This window comes from Telmatherina bonti, assembly GCF_933228915.1.
Source record: "Telmatherina bonti genome assembly, chromosome: 20".
Taxonomy (NCBI): domain Eukaryota; kingdom Metazoa; phylum Chordata; class Actinopteri; order Atheriniformes; family Telmatherinidae; genus Telmatherina; species Telmatherina bonti.
The window spans coordinates 24,516,860-24,531,025 of record NC_136618.1 but is presented as its reverse complement, the minus strand read 5'-3'; positions in this window follow the sequence as shown (position 1 = coordinate 24,531,025).

The window sequence follows — 14,166 nt, the reverse complement described above, 5'->3', positions numbered from 1 at the left end:
AGAGAAGAAACTGCAGTTAAGCAGGGTATTGTGACACTTCATGGCAGTTTACGTCGTTTTTGAAACATTTTTGCATGGTAGAAAACAACGGTGACATAGCATGCAGATTACAACACAGCAAACCTTGCATATGAACATATCCTTTCAGTTTGTGCATTATGAGGGCAGCAACAATGGCGTCACAGCAGGCGGATGATTTCCATGTGCTTTTTGCATTGGGAGATTAGCATTCAAGCGCTTTAAAAGCAGGAGCTTTTCAGAGATCAGTAGATACTAAGTTGAATTTAAATGTCATCATTCTCAGGCAAGAATTAATGAAGTGACAGGTTTTACGTTCATTAGATGAAAATGACAATAAGTGCAGATTTTTGGGGGAAAAAAGAAATGCAGGAAAACTCATTAGACAAACTTGTAGGACTGGAAAAAAAAAATGATTGGGGCAAGAAGCACGTTGGGGGTATAAACATTTCAAGCTATTGCACTATAAGCCCATCATGAAGCAGTCTCACAGTTTCATAATCCGTTTTTCTTTTACATCTGAGAAACAGTTATTTGTCAATTGCCACAAACTCCCACCTCTAATTTGTCATATTTTTTTTTCTTTTTTTTTTGCTTTTAATATTCTTTTGACATCTCATCAAAATCCCATTTTTTTACTTTAACTTGTCCTCACAGCCTAAGTGGGATCTATTTGTTGAAATGTCCGCCTTTTAAAGGCTGATAATTTTAGTTTAGTATGCGTGTATAATTATGGCGAGCAGCACTTCACTAATTATTAGTTGCATTAGGCCATGGATGTGCTTCAAAGCCACTGAGCATGTTTGAAAAGCTTAATACATGTGTTTCTGGGAGCAGAGTGCTTCTGACACAAGGATGAGACACAAGCCCCAGCATTCCCCTTTACAAATCCAGTCGGTGTTTTCATGTCTTTCTTCACCCTCACAGTGCACGGCTACAGAACAACATCCACCAACATGTGGAAATAGATTGTATTGCTAAAGGGGAGTGTTTTTGTTTTCATCTCTTCCATCATCCCAGTTTCACACTTCCTCGCGATTTTGGCTCCAGTTAATATTTGCATCCATTACTGTTGGGAAATTTTATAGATTTTCCACCCTCCAGGATGTTATGATGTTCTCTAAAAAGAGGAAAATCTATACAGGCATGAAGTGATTGCCAAAACCACCAAAAATGTATCCCCAGATACCTGTCAGGCTTTGTGCTTCCGATGAGCTACTTTGTGATATTGGCAGTCTTCCTCCAATTCTTCACCAAGGCGGTGTCCCCAGCAGGACTGGCCCTGATAGGTAATTTGGGTGTGCATGCATAATTTATGGTCTTTTAGAAGTTAATCCTAATAAATCTTTTCCTCTCTTTCTAAAAGAACCAATTTAATAGGGTTCCCGTAGAAAGGCTAGAGTACAAGACTTATCCTGACAAGCACTCGCTGTTTACCTCAGGGAATGCTGTTGTAAAGGCACACGCAAGTCAGTTCCTCCTGTTTTTGTTCAGGGCTTTTAAAAAGTCTGTTATGTCATTGGAGTAAGTTGCATGAACAAAGGCTCTTCTATTGTCTATGAACAAATGAGTATTATTTCTTCCATTGATTGTAAGAGCAGTGCCAAACATAAATGACTGCGATCTTTTGAATAGAAAATGAAAACACGGAGCTAATGAGGTATCAATGTAAAACATGACTCGTTATCCCTTTTGTTTGTATCTTAGGTAGTTTAACTTAATGAAATATTTTCAGTCTGCTTTGCCTCTTGTTTGTGCAGTACCTATGATCACGATGATGTCGTATGATCATAAGTGTGATGGAATATTTGTCGAGTACTATCGGTTGAACTGCACTTAAACTTTCAAGAATCCATAAAGATCTTGTGAAGACAATCGTATGCTAACAGAAAATTTAATGAAACCCAGAGAGTGATGTAAATTGCTGATCATTGCCAAGTTTTTCCAGTTATTTTCTTGTATAAAATGTGACATATAAGTGTGACACATGCATTACAGATATCAGGAAGCGCTGCCTCGCAATTAATCTAGTCTGATGCTTGTGATTGCATTTTCTAATTATCATTCCAGCCTGTCCTTGAGTTTTAATAGCATTCTGGATATTAATCTTTGATGTGGTGCGCTTATTAAGCATTAGGCCAATGTTTCTTTGCAGAATTCTTCCAAACACTCCATTAAAAGATGAATGAGCACGCTGAATTCACGCCAGATCTTATAGACTCGGAGCTGAATTATCTCAACTTATTCAGCCTATTAAATAGTGGGGTGTATTTTAAGGAAAAAAAAAAAAAAGTTGTTTATGATTAGATTAACTAGTAGGCCGCTTATACGGCTTGGCATTAAAACACATAGATGTTAAGAAATCAAATTGTTAAATATGCTTTTAAAGGTTTGTGTAGGGGTTTTAGTCTTAATCCTGGCAACGGACTGGCTTGCAACAGCTCTGCTGTGCTCCATTTCTCTAATCTGCAAATTATACATTCTTGTTTTGCTGAATAAGAACATCTTTGATCAGATAGAAATGAGCTGTTCATCAGGATATGCTTCCTCGAAAAGCACAGCCTTGCACATTGCTCCGTATGAATTTTCATGCACAGGCATCCTAAAACTGAGCATGCGAGCTTCCCTAAAAAAAAACCAAACTGAGCTCTGCAACTAAGTACTTTTGTGGATTCTTGGAATGTAGGAGGACAGTAATCATAGACAGATGCCGGGTTCTGGTTGGTATAACCTCCTTTACAGGTCTTGGAAGCATAATAAGTGCGCATTTCTTCAACACGAGAGTGACTTTTAAAACTATAAACTGACTTTTATGATTTTATTTAGCTGACAGCTTTTTTTTTTGTCTGCTTGTTCCCACAGTAAATACAAGCAGGATATTTGGTTCTTCCATGTCTTCAGGTGTTAAATTCAACACATTTCAGTGAGCTCTAACATATAAAAAATAATAGCAACAACTCGATAACACCCCGTTCCTTCTGATTTTTCATGATTTTCAATACATTTATTGCAGTACTTCTTAAATTATGAACATAACTGTAAATCTAAACACCAACTTACATGAATTCATTCACAGATGCAGTGTTGCATAGAGGTTTGGCAACATAATCAAGCTTCAACTATCGAAAAACCTCCCTCAGAAATATTGACCTAGTTTGAAACTACATGCTTTCAAACCCAATTTGAATTCTGGTCTTTAGTTTTGGGATCAAGGTAGTCAACAAGTGCCTGCATTGTGTGAGATGAATGCATAAAGGCAGAGAGGAGAGCTCTCTCTCTGAGAAAGACACGCAGAAAACTGACAAGGTCATTAAACTCAGCATCAGTCTCGGTCATCTTTATGTACCAGCGTGTCCTGTTAATGACGAATAAATGCAGCATTTTTGTCACAAAATATAACCATATTTGTCAGGTGTGTGTGTGGAAGTCAGCGCTACTTGATTGGCAGTTTGAGTGGCTGTAGTTATTGCCTGCTGGTATTGACAGACCTGCACGGAAAGAGTATAAATCCAGCAAGAGGGGCGTTGATGCACCAAGACGGAGCACCTGTGCAAACCTCCACTTGGTGGAGCCCTAGGCCTTCCAATGTCGGTCTTTGGTGGCCGCAGTCTTTGGCAAACATCAGCAAGCTTTACTCATGTTTTGAAATCCTTAAAGCAATTTTGTGATACAGTGCACACTTCCTTGTTAAAAAGCTACCGAGGGGTTGAATGCTGAGATGGGCGGAGGAGGTTTCTTTCTTAAAAGGGGAATGTTGACAGTGAAAAGGATAACACAAAATCCAAACTATCTATTATTCAGGGGGGAAAAAAAAAAGAGCGATAAAATAAAGATATAGTGATGCTCTGATGCCTGTGGGCGGGTATTTGCATTTTAACAGGCTAATATTAAAGTCTGTCCACAAATTTAAAAAAAAAAAAAAAAACAAAAACAAAAACAAAAAAAAACTAAATTACACATTACCAGAAAAATAAAAATAACTGGAAGTTTATAATGTTTCTGCTCATCTCCAGTCATCTTTCTTTTTTTTTCTTTTGCTATCTTTTCTATTCTCATTTTAAACTATAATCTTTTTTTTTTTCCAATAAATATTCATGTTTGAACCTTTAAACCTGCTGTGCAAACGCTCATGAGAGCCTCTTTATCTGTGTGGGAGAATGATTTCCACCTCTTTTCATTTTAATGCTAAAAGGTCACTCTGCATCTGACAATAATTCAAGGAGCATGTTAATGGCTAATTTGCACTAAACAATAATGGCATTACATTGATGACCTGAAGCGTGCCACTAAACCCCAATATATCACTTTGGCGTTTGTAAGTGAGGCAGCTCACTGAGGACTATGGAGCTGTGGAAAAAAAAAAAAAAAGCAAAAAAAAAGAGTCAGGCTGGATTAAGTTTGTGCGGTGAAGCACATGTACATACACTGTAACCCTGCTGGCTGTTCGTCTTGCAGTGCTCCAACACCCTGATAAACACCTTGAAGCGTTGTTAGAGATATGAATGGTACAGCGCCTTTCCATCAAATCTGCCTGTAGCACACCGCGAGAACAATTCTTCCTCACTGCCACTCTGCAGACAGACTAATACACACACACACACACACAGCTCGGCTTAGACGCTTCAAAATGCGCTCACACAGTCTGATGCGCACACTTGCAGAAAGTCCTATACACCACACGTGTCCACTTAAACAGGTGCATGCACCTGCCGCATGCACACAGGGATGCATCCGTGGGTGCACAGGACTTGTGTATCTAGATGTAGCAAAATAAGAGACAAAGTTGAAATTAGTCTCCAGTGTCATCACTAGCAAAAACACCCACCTTAAAGTTGCACACATCTTATCTGACAGTTGTCATAGGGATGACTAACAGTGAACATTAAGCCTAATGTTTCACACACAAAAAGATGAGAGGATACTGTCATCTGACATTTGTGTTATTGGCAAGCACACCTTACATACACACTAAGCAGAACACTGATCCACAAATTCTAGTTTTCTAGTGTTGTTTTTCAGCTTTTTTTTATTTTTTTATTTTTTTGTTGCAGTACTTATTTTGAATATGTCTACATTTTATCATTAGCATGGCAATGAGTGGGTCATTTCTCTGGAGTCTCAAGGCAGAAAAATGTGGATTTAGTCCAAAATATTAGTGAGGAAAAAGAAAAAAAGAAAAAAGAAAACTCCTTACCTTTGGTTTTCACAGCTTAGCATCCGTCTGTGTCATTGGGTGCACAGTAGTGTGTTCCTACTCCTTAGCAGTGCTTAGCGGCGGAGAATCTGACTCCTCACGGCAGTGCTTACATTCCAGGACTGACAACAGCACAGCTGGTGCGAATGTGTATGGGACTCTGTGTGTGTGTGGAAGAGAGAGTCTCCCGCTTCCCTCCCTCACTCTTTGCTTCTCTCTTCCTTCCCTCAGTCCATTTCTCCTCCCCGCTCTCTTGCTCCTCTCCCCTTTCCTCCTCTGCACTTTCTTTCTCTCATCTCACTCCCTCTGTGCGTCTCTCTCTTTCTGTCTCCTCCTCCCTCTCTTTCTCTAGCAGTGCATCACTTCTGGCGGTGGATGTCACCGAGGCTGAAGCTAAGGCGACTCTGTCCCTGATTGGCTGCCATTCACAAGTTACCGATAAAGAAAAAAAGGGGGGGAAAGAGAAGAAAGAAGAGGGAGGGGAGGCGTGGGGGAGGGGTGAGGGAGAAAACAGTGCCCTTACATCCCAGTGAGCATCAGTTGAGTGTGGAATAGAAACATGGGAGGTTAGAGGCTGAAGAAGAGGGTGGACTCGGGGATGCATTCAGAAAGTGACTGCTCTGACAGATCGACTGTACGGCGTTTGATGTCTAAAGCAATCGCCTCCATCTAATCTTCTTTCAATGACAGCGGAATGAAGGAGAAAAAGGCCATAACTTGTAAATCAACCACACGGACGGGGTTGGGGAGGGCATCATTTTGCCCTGTTCATCTTCATCTTCTTCTCTCGTCCCGCTGACTTGGCCAGCAGTGTGCGGCAGGTGTACACACAGTCCAGGCACTCTGTCATCTCTTCTCATTATGTGCCACATGTTGGATGCATATCAATCCGTCTCCATGCGCTATACGCTATGGAGAGTGATACAACATTTCAATTCAGTCGAATGGAACGAAGGGAGGAATGATATATCAGCGACGTATTTGATGCTCAGACGTGAGACAGAAAGGAATGGGGGAGCGATAATTCCTCAGATGCCGATATCCCCTCCACCTACCCCCCTAACATATACCTTGACCAGATAAACACTTTGGATGGAGTGACTTTGAAATGTATGGGATGCCAATCACAGCTGCGCTGTCGATGAATAATTGAAGAAAAAGCAGCAGTTTTCACTGGGCCGACCTCATCTCAGCTCAAATTTTTATCTCCCGGTATCAGTGTGAATAGATAAGCAGCTCAAACTTTGCACCAGATAAATAAAAATGCAAACAGGCCAAACTAATTAACATCCAAATGAGCAGCGAAGTAGCCTCCCTCTGATACCCAGCCCAGTCCTCACACTTCATAACTCACCCCCGCGTTGGGTTCATGGCACTGGGAGATTAGGAAGTAAGTGTGTTTGTGTTTGTTCATGTGTTCATGTTATGGATTTTGTGCTGCACTTGTATAATTCAGACAGGAGAGGCGTGCTTGGTTTATTAGGACTCGTGTGCACAGGATGGATGTGCATGTATGCTCAAGGTCTGCGTGTAGTGCTTCCCGCTAACAAGCTGCTAAAAAAAGGAGGCTATTTTGTACATCTCTGCATAGAATTAGTATTAATTTTACTTGCTATTTTCACCCCTGGGATGTTAATTACGCTGTTGTTACACAGTCCAAATAACTTGCCAAACATCAGAGAACAAGAACAACTATTGTACTAAACAGCTTCAGGAAGCATGTCTCAGACGCGGAGTTACCCACAACGTTGAAAATATGCAGTATCGCCTCATCTTTACCTCGCCAGCTACAGAGATGAATGTTTCCTAATACACATTGTTTTCTTTCTTATCTTCCTGATAGAGACTCCATTACATTAAATCAAAGTTTTCCAGGCTGAAGAAACGGCTTCCTTAAGCAAAGGGGTGTCTCCTGATCCTCTCCCAATTCACAATGTCAGCCCCCATCAGTATCATCAGCACGTTGCGCCTGCATTCACCTCCACAGTTCAAGTTGCCGCTGATTAGTTCTCTTATTTCCCTCGCCTTCCCGAAGGAACGCTCAAATGTGGATGTCTACCCACTGTTTGCTGTGCTGGCATAACAACTGAAGCTGCTGATAGGTTATTGATATAGCTCTCTGAATGGCAACCACAAGACCACATTAGCAGGGCACTGGCAGTGCAAACCTTTTGTTCTGTTGCTTCTTTTAGCAGTCAGATGATGATGTTTTGCAGTTATTTACAGTCTAGATCTAAAGTACTGACTGTTCTACTTTCTGTATCTGCTTCTTATAAACAATTTTTTAAATTTAAAAAGTATAATTGGTCACCAATAAGGCCAACATATCTTTTTGATGTGACAGTTTGGTTTGTTGTTGGAAACGCATGAGGATACTCATCTCAGGTCCTTGTAACCACTTTATAAATGTTCCCTGTAAAAGACATATGAGCAAGTTACTCTTCGCACTCTTCTCTCAACATAGAGACTTTTTCTCTTTTAAACAATCCACTTTAGTCATGTAAGTAAATGATGGGATTTCCAACATGCACAAAGTCAAAACAAAGATGGAACTTACACTCAAATATTCAAAAAGTACACATTTCAGATAACGTGTTGACGTTAAAAAAACCTATATAGAATAGTAAATTTATTTTTTTTAGCCATAATGTAACTTAGAAATGTATGCAATGATGGTAAATTCAGATTGCTCCTCCATGGGGATCAGGTGATTCACCTCCTGCTAGAGTTTAAATGATTGATATTTGTTTTGGATTTTCAGATGGTAGAGCCTTTTTCCCGATGCGCGCTCTGTACACAGTGCTGGCAGGAGGACAACACTCACCTGTGTGTGTGTGCAGCTCTGTGTGGTCGCATCACGGTGATATTCTGAGATATTCTGGAGAGCAGCTGAGACTCTGTGTCTGAATGTCCACATTATTCCCTACCTCCTCATTTACGACACAGGGCTGCACTATACAGCAGATTATTCAGTGAACCTATTCTGTCGTTGATTCGGACATAAAGCTGGCTATTTTCTCCTCATTGGAGATCACATGACTACCGGCTGTCACCATGGCAACCAACACGTCAATTTTCGTATATTGTATTTTACTCTTTCTTTGTTTCATATTTTCATATTTGTTCAACAAATGAATGGGTGTATATAGGGATATGAAATGAAATATTTGCTCATATGAATCCATGCTCAGTACTTTTCAAGATGCATTGTGTGTCATTTTGAGTGCACTACATTTTTTCTCTCTGGACATTCGGACACCACTAGAAAATGACATGAGCTGTATATAGGGCACTATGTGGGGAATAGGGTGGATATTTGGACTATAATAAAGCTGCCATCACTGACCTATGATCATATTTATGTTTACTTATGTAATTGCTCATGTTGAAACTTTGTTTATTATAGTAAAGAGCACAATGTTTGTTTTAATTTCTCGCAGACAAAATGCCTTTTGTGTCTGTTCAAGCTCACAAGTCTGTTCTACTTTGTGAAGAGGTGAAAAAATGTCCCGGTAATTCTACATGCAGAAACCTTTCAGCAACTGATCTGGACAAACCGAAGAAGCTGACAATGGTGCTGGAGTCCTGCAGAATATTCAATACTCTTTATATGTTTGTTTCTTAAAGGTAGAGTATGTAAGATTTTCAATATTTTCAAAATAAATTAACTAAAATGACTACAATCATAATTAGATAGTTTTTTTTAAACATGTAGGTTCCAGTCTGTCCATATTTGATGCATTATTAAATTACAAGTTTGATTAATGACAAAGGCCCTTCTTGAATGTTTTCTGACCAGTAAAAAGAAAAGTACATTTTTTCCACCAGTAGGGTGAGTATAAGCCCATTTATTGCAGAGCGGCTGTGATACAGCTCACAAGCGATTCCTGCCCTAGTTGGAGCTGGCAAGGAGGAGGGGTGAGGGGTGAGTTTTGCTCATTACTGCCAACCTTTTGTCATTTGTTGAGGTAGCAGTTACATACTCTGCCTTTAATGAAGGTGAAGTCAATGGTGCGATGCCCGAGAGTGTTTGTGTTCGTTTGAGGTGGTTTTTTTTCCAACTCCTCCCAAATGAGACAATATTTACAGTGATCCCAAGCAATATGTACTATATTTACAAAATATTTACAGTATTTACATGGGTCTTTCACCATACACTCTCACAACTTCAGCTGTGCAACTCAATCCAACCTACTCACCACCCCAAACAAGTCAGAATGAGCTCCTTCTAAACTTGAAGGTCCTCCCCCAACAGGAAGCTTCCCAATTATCCATGAAAAATAATGTTTCTCTTAACTTCCAGTTGTTCTGCACAACAACTAAACATGCTAACACAATCCAGAACAGATATACATTCTAACAACCCCAACATAACAGTAATCAACCTTGTACAAAAAAATATATATGATAATAGGCCGCGTCTTAAGCGTTGGAAGGATCTTGCCTCGGTTTACACCCATGAAAGCGGCCCACAGTAAATAAACAGCACACCTGGTAACCAGACTGTTAAGTGTGCATCCCTAATAGTATGCAACTTTGGGTGGAACCTCAGAAATGCAGCTGCGAAACAGTCCGGCTGGTGTGTCACTTGTGGCGTACTGGTCCTTGGTACAACTGCCCGGTAAGAAGTACCGGTGCGTGTGTGTGTGTGTGGATCCGTGTGTGCGACGTTGCGCTGTGTGATGCATGACAAGACTTCTTTGTCACATTATACACATATATATATATATATATATATATATATATATATATATATATATATATATATATATATATATATATATATATATATATATATATATACACACATATATATAAATATATATATATATATATATATATATATATATATATATATATATATATATATATATATATATATATATATATATCACTTAACAGAAATCAGATTTCTGTTAAGTGATGCAGTACATCGATAAAGTCTGTGTTTAGGTGTACTGTCTTAAAGAATTTAGTCAAACTGTCTCAAAGGCTTCTTGATATTTGAAATCAATTTACCCTGAAATAGTATTTTCTGGGGTTACTGTTAGGGATCACGGCTTGACTTAAAACAGACCTTTAGAAAAGCTGCACATGAAATCATCTCATTCCTGGTTTATGTTTAAGACCCGTTGGCTGCCTCGGCAAAACACACAAACCAAATATCCCATTGGAATTAGTCTTTGAAGTGTGTGCTGTATGGCAATTAAACAGCAGAAAGAGAAAAAAATCCATCTTTACAAATAGAAAGTTTGGTTGTTTTTTAACTCCCTTGTGACAAGTGTCATGGTTTGTGAACACTTTGAGTTTTGCAGATCTTGTTTGGGAGACTTTTTCCTGACTCATTCTGCAAAAACACTGTATTCTATTACCTGTAATCTATGTTATATTGGCTAAAAATGCAGCTGTAAAACCTTTAGTTAACTTCTGGAGTAATTTTAGAAGTTCTTATAGATTGCAAGAACCATCCTCTTCCTCTGCATTACTTGAAAACACAGTGGTGCTTTCCTACAGACTCTCTTGCTGTTGTAACAACACCATCATCATCCACCCTCTAGGTTAGCATTATGGGATGAAGCAAGGATTTTTAAGTCAAATTCACCCTTTTTTTTCTCTTTTTAAAGAAAACTAAGTTTTTTTCTCTTATTTCTTTATGGAGGAAATTACATATTACGTCCTTCAAATATTGTGTGGCAGAAGAGTAATTGAAATACATTCTAAAAGATAGAAGAAGAAGAAAAGAACACCTCACAACAAAGCGTAGCATCAGCATCATCATCAGATTAGAGTGTGTAAACTGGAGTGAACAGCGCAGCATAGTCTCATCGACCAGAAGTAGGCCGTGGGAGGGTTTCGTAACTGCCAGGAATTTTCAGGATATTTCATCCACTTGTGGAGGTGTTTACATGCTGGAACATTTAAAGTTGATCTTCTTCAAATTGCCAACAACATAGAAATATGAACCTGTTAATATTTAAAGAAACAAATGATGGGTGGGGCACAGAGAACCCGATGAAAATGGTCCGGGTGTGATGAGAACATCCATTACTGAGTCAGCTGTTTGACTGCCTTTTGAATAAATATGCTCCCCAAAAGCACCTTTTCATTCTATTCTTGCACAAAACTTCTAAAAGATTATTGTACTTGCTTCTGTTGTACATTTGCAAACATTCAACACTGGATTGTGTGACAAGAAGATGTTTTCTTCTAAAGACACTTTTAGAAAAGACATGTTTGTCAGCTCAGCAGGAAGAGCAGTTTTCTTCCAACTGGAAAGTTGGGAGATCGATTCCAGGCTTCCTCTGACTATGTGCCGAAGTGTTCTTGGACAAAACACTAGAACCCCCAGTTGCCCCACCCCATATGCCTATCGGGATATGAGTGTGTATGTAAGTTGCTTTGGATAAAAGCGTCTGCTAAATGACTGTATGTAGAATATGATGTTTGTGCAGGTGTTAGAACAATGCAGTACCTTAAAATCTCCTATTGGATATTCTCCTGCTTCTCTTGAAGCCCTGAGTTTTCTCATTCTTCCAGATGTTATTTTGACATGCATTATTTCTGTTAATTATCATCTCTTTACTACATTATGAATGAAGGAATCGACTATATCAAAATATTTTGCTTTCTTCTGAGACTTCAGAGTAGACTAAATTATTTATAGCATTTATTTTTCAGCTTCTAGACAGGTGAAGCTAGTAATTGTAGGGAAAAGGGTTGACGAGTTACAGCTTTGAAAGTTTCTAGCAGGGATTGTTAAAAAGCCATAAAGCCAAGAACTAATTAAAGCCTGAGATCCTGGTAAACATTGTTTGAGAGCTTAACTCTCCAGGGATGGCCAAACTGTTATGCTGCTTCCCATATTTCCACTTTAATCTATCTATCTATCTATCTATCTATCTATCTATCTATCTATCTATCTATCTATATATCTATCTATCTATCTATCTATCTATATATCTAGCTAGCTAGCTAGCTAGCTAGCTAGATATCTAGCTATCTAGCTATTCGTACATCTGTCCGTCCGTACATCTATCCATCCATCCATCTATCCATACATCCAAATTTATAGCATTGACACACCAGATTTAACTTGATTCTTACTTATCTATGCGTGCCAGATGGGTGCGGTTATGGAGGGGTGCAGCAAAACTTTATTGATCCTATAAAAATCCTCAATTTTCAATCTGACACTGCTGAGCCTTGCAGAAGAAAAGTTGAATTTATCAAGGACCAACCTAATTCAGTAACATTTTAACAGTATTTGAAAGAAGACACTTTTTTTTTCAATACAACAGGCATCCAATTTTTTTTTCCCATTGAATAGCATGAATCAACTATTTATTCAAAGCTCTTGCTTCACTGTAGTGAAAAGGTGAATTATTACGCGTCCTTCGTTTTTAGAGTGCTTTCACTTTCCAAAATGTTTTAGTGCTCTAGACGATTATTTTGTGAATCTGTGAGTTATCATTATTATTGGAAACTAATATATTTGAGTGTGCATGCTCTTCACAGAAGTTTCTGTTCACTGAAGAGGAGCTGTCTCAACAACTCCACCATATATGTCACATTTTACGCGCACGTCGAGCAGATTCTACTCGGAATCAGTGTAGTTTACAGCTTCAAAGGTATAAAGCATCAGCCATTGCCTGTAGCTTTCTCTTTGTAACATTTCTGTAAAGTTATTGCATAATTCCACTCACTGTGTGAGCAGAATTTGAGGATATAATCTCATTTTTGGAGCCGAAGCACTTATTCAGACCAAATACCACTGAATAAGAATGCGCAACAAAGGCTCAGATTCTGGCTCAGGGACATTTGCAGTATGCATGGCTGCTAATGGACACTTTTGCTGTTGCATATTCTAAACCTAGTCTAAACCTAGTTTCTAAAATATTTTATCAATATAACATCATGAACATACTTTATCATTATAAAGCCAAATGGACCATATTTGATACACATTTCTGAAATATTTTGCATTACTTTATGGTAATACATTTGCTCAAAATCCTGTTGAACACAATCTGATGATTGTCTTCTGCCCACCCATAGAAAACAGAAAGAAGAGGACTAGACCATAATAATTTTGACATATCACATGGTAATACATGATATTTATAAAATGTTTTAGTTTTTTATTACATTAAAGGGCTATGTAAAGATTTTCTATTTATAAAAACTAGACATTTCTGACCAGTTTTTTTTTTTTTTTACGGGTTGGGCCTTAAAAGCTTAAACTAGCTTAACTTTTTGCCCTTTCAACTAATAATTTGCAATATTCCTTTACATTTTAGCAACATTATCTAGTTACACTATGCCTCCTTTTGTTGGATCATTTTGGTTATGCTTCAGCTCATAGCAGGCTTTGGTATTCCCATAAGACCACCCTGAATAATCATCCACATATTTCTTTTTGATTGAGCTGAAAATCTATAGCAGCTGAATGTGTAAACACCAAAAAAAAAAAAAAATTAGACATTTGTTTTGAAGCTTTACAAAACAATTGCATATTTTGTACATACACTTTAATAACTGATTTTTATTAAGTTATATTCCTTCTGGAACAGATATGCACTGATATTCATCTATATAACACCAAGTCTACACACATGCACCTTTGGTATAATATAATTAATCCCTTTGCTTAATTAATTTAGGTTGACAACATTTTGCATGTAACTTTATTAAGAATGTTCCAACACTGGTGGGCACAAATCCCACAAAAAGGCACACTCCACAAAAAAGTGCAAAGAGACTGTCCCATGGTGGATTTGCAATAAAAACCCTGGGGATGCTCCTGTCCCAGCCAAAGTGATGACAGTTTAGTCAGTCTGTAAATACTTTCTTAGTTCATGACAAGGAAAATATCTGCTTTTCTGTTTAAATGTGCAATGTATCACCAAATTTTCAGTCCATTACACTTTTCGAGCTTTCAGCAGATTGTTTTGCAG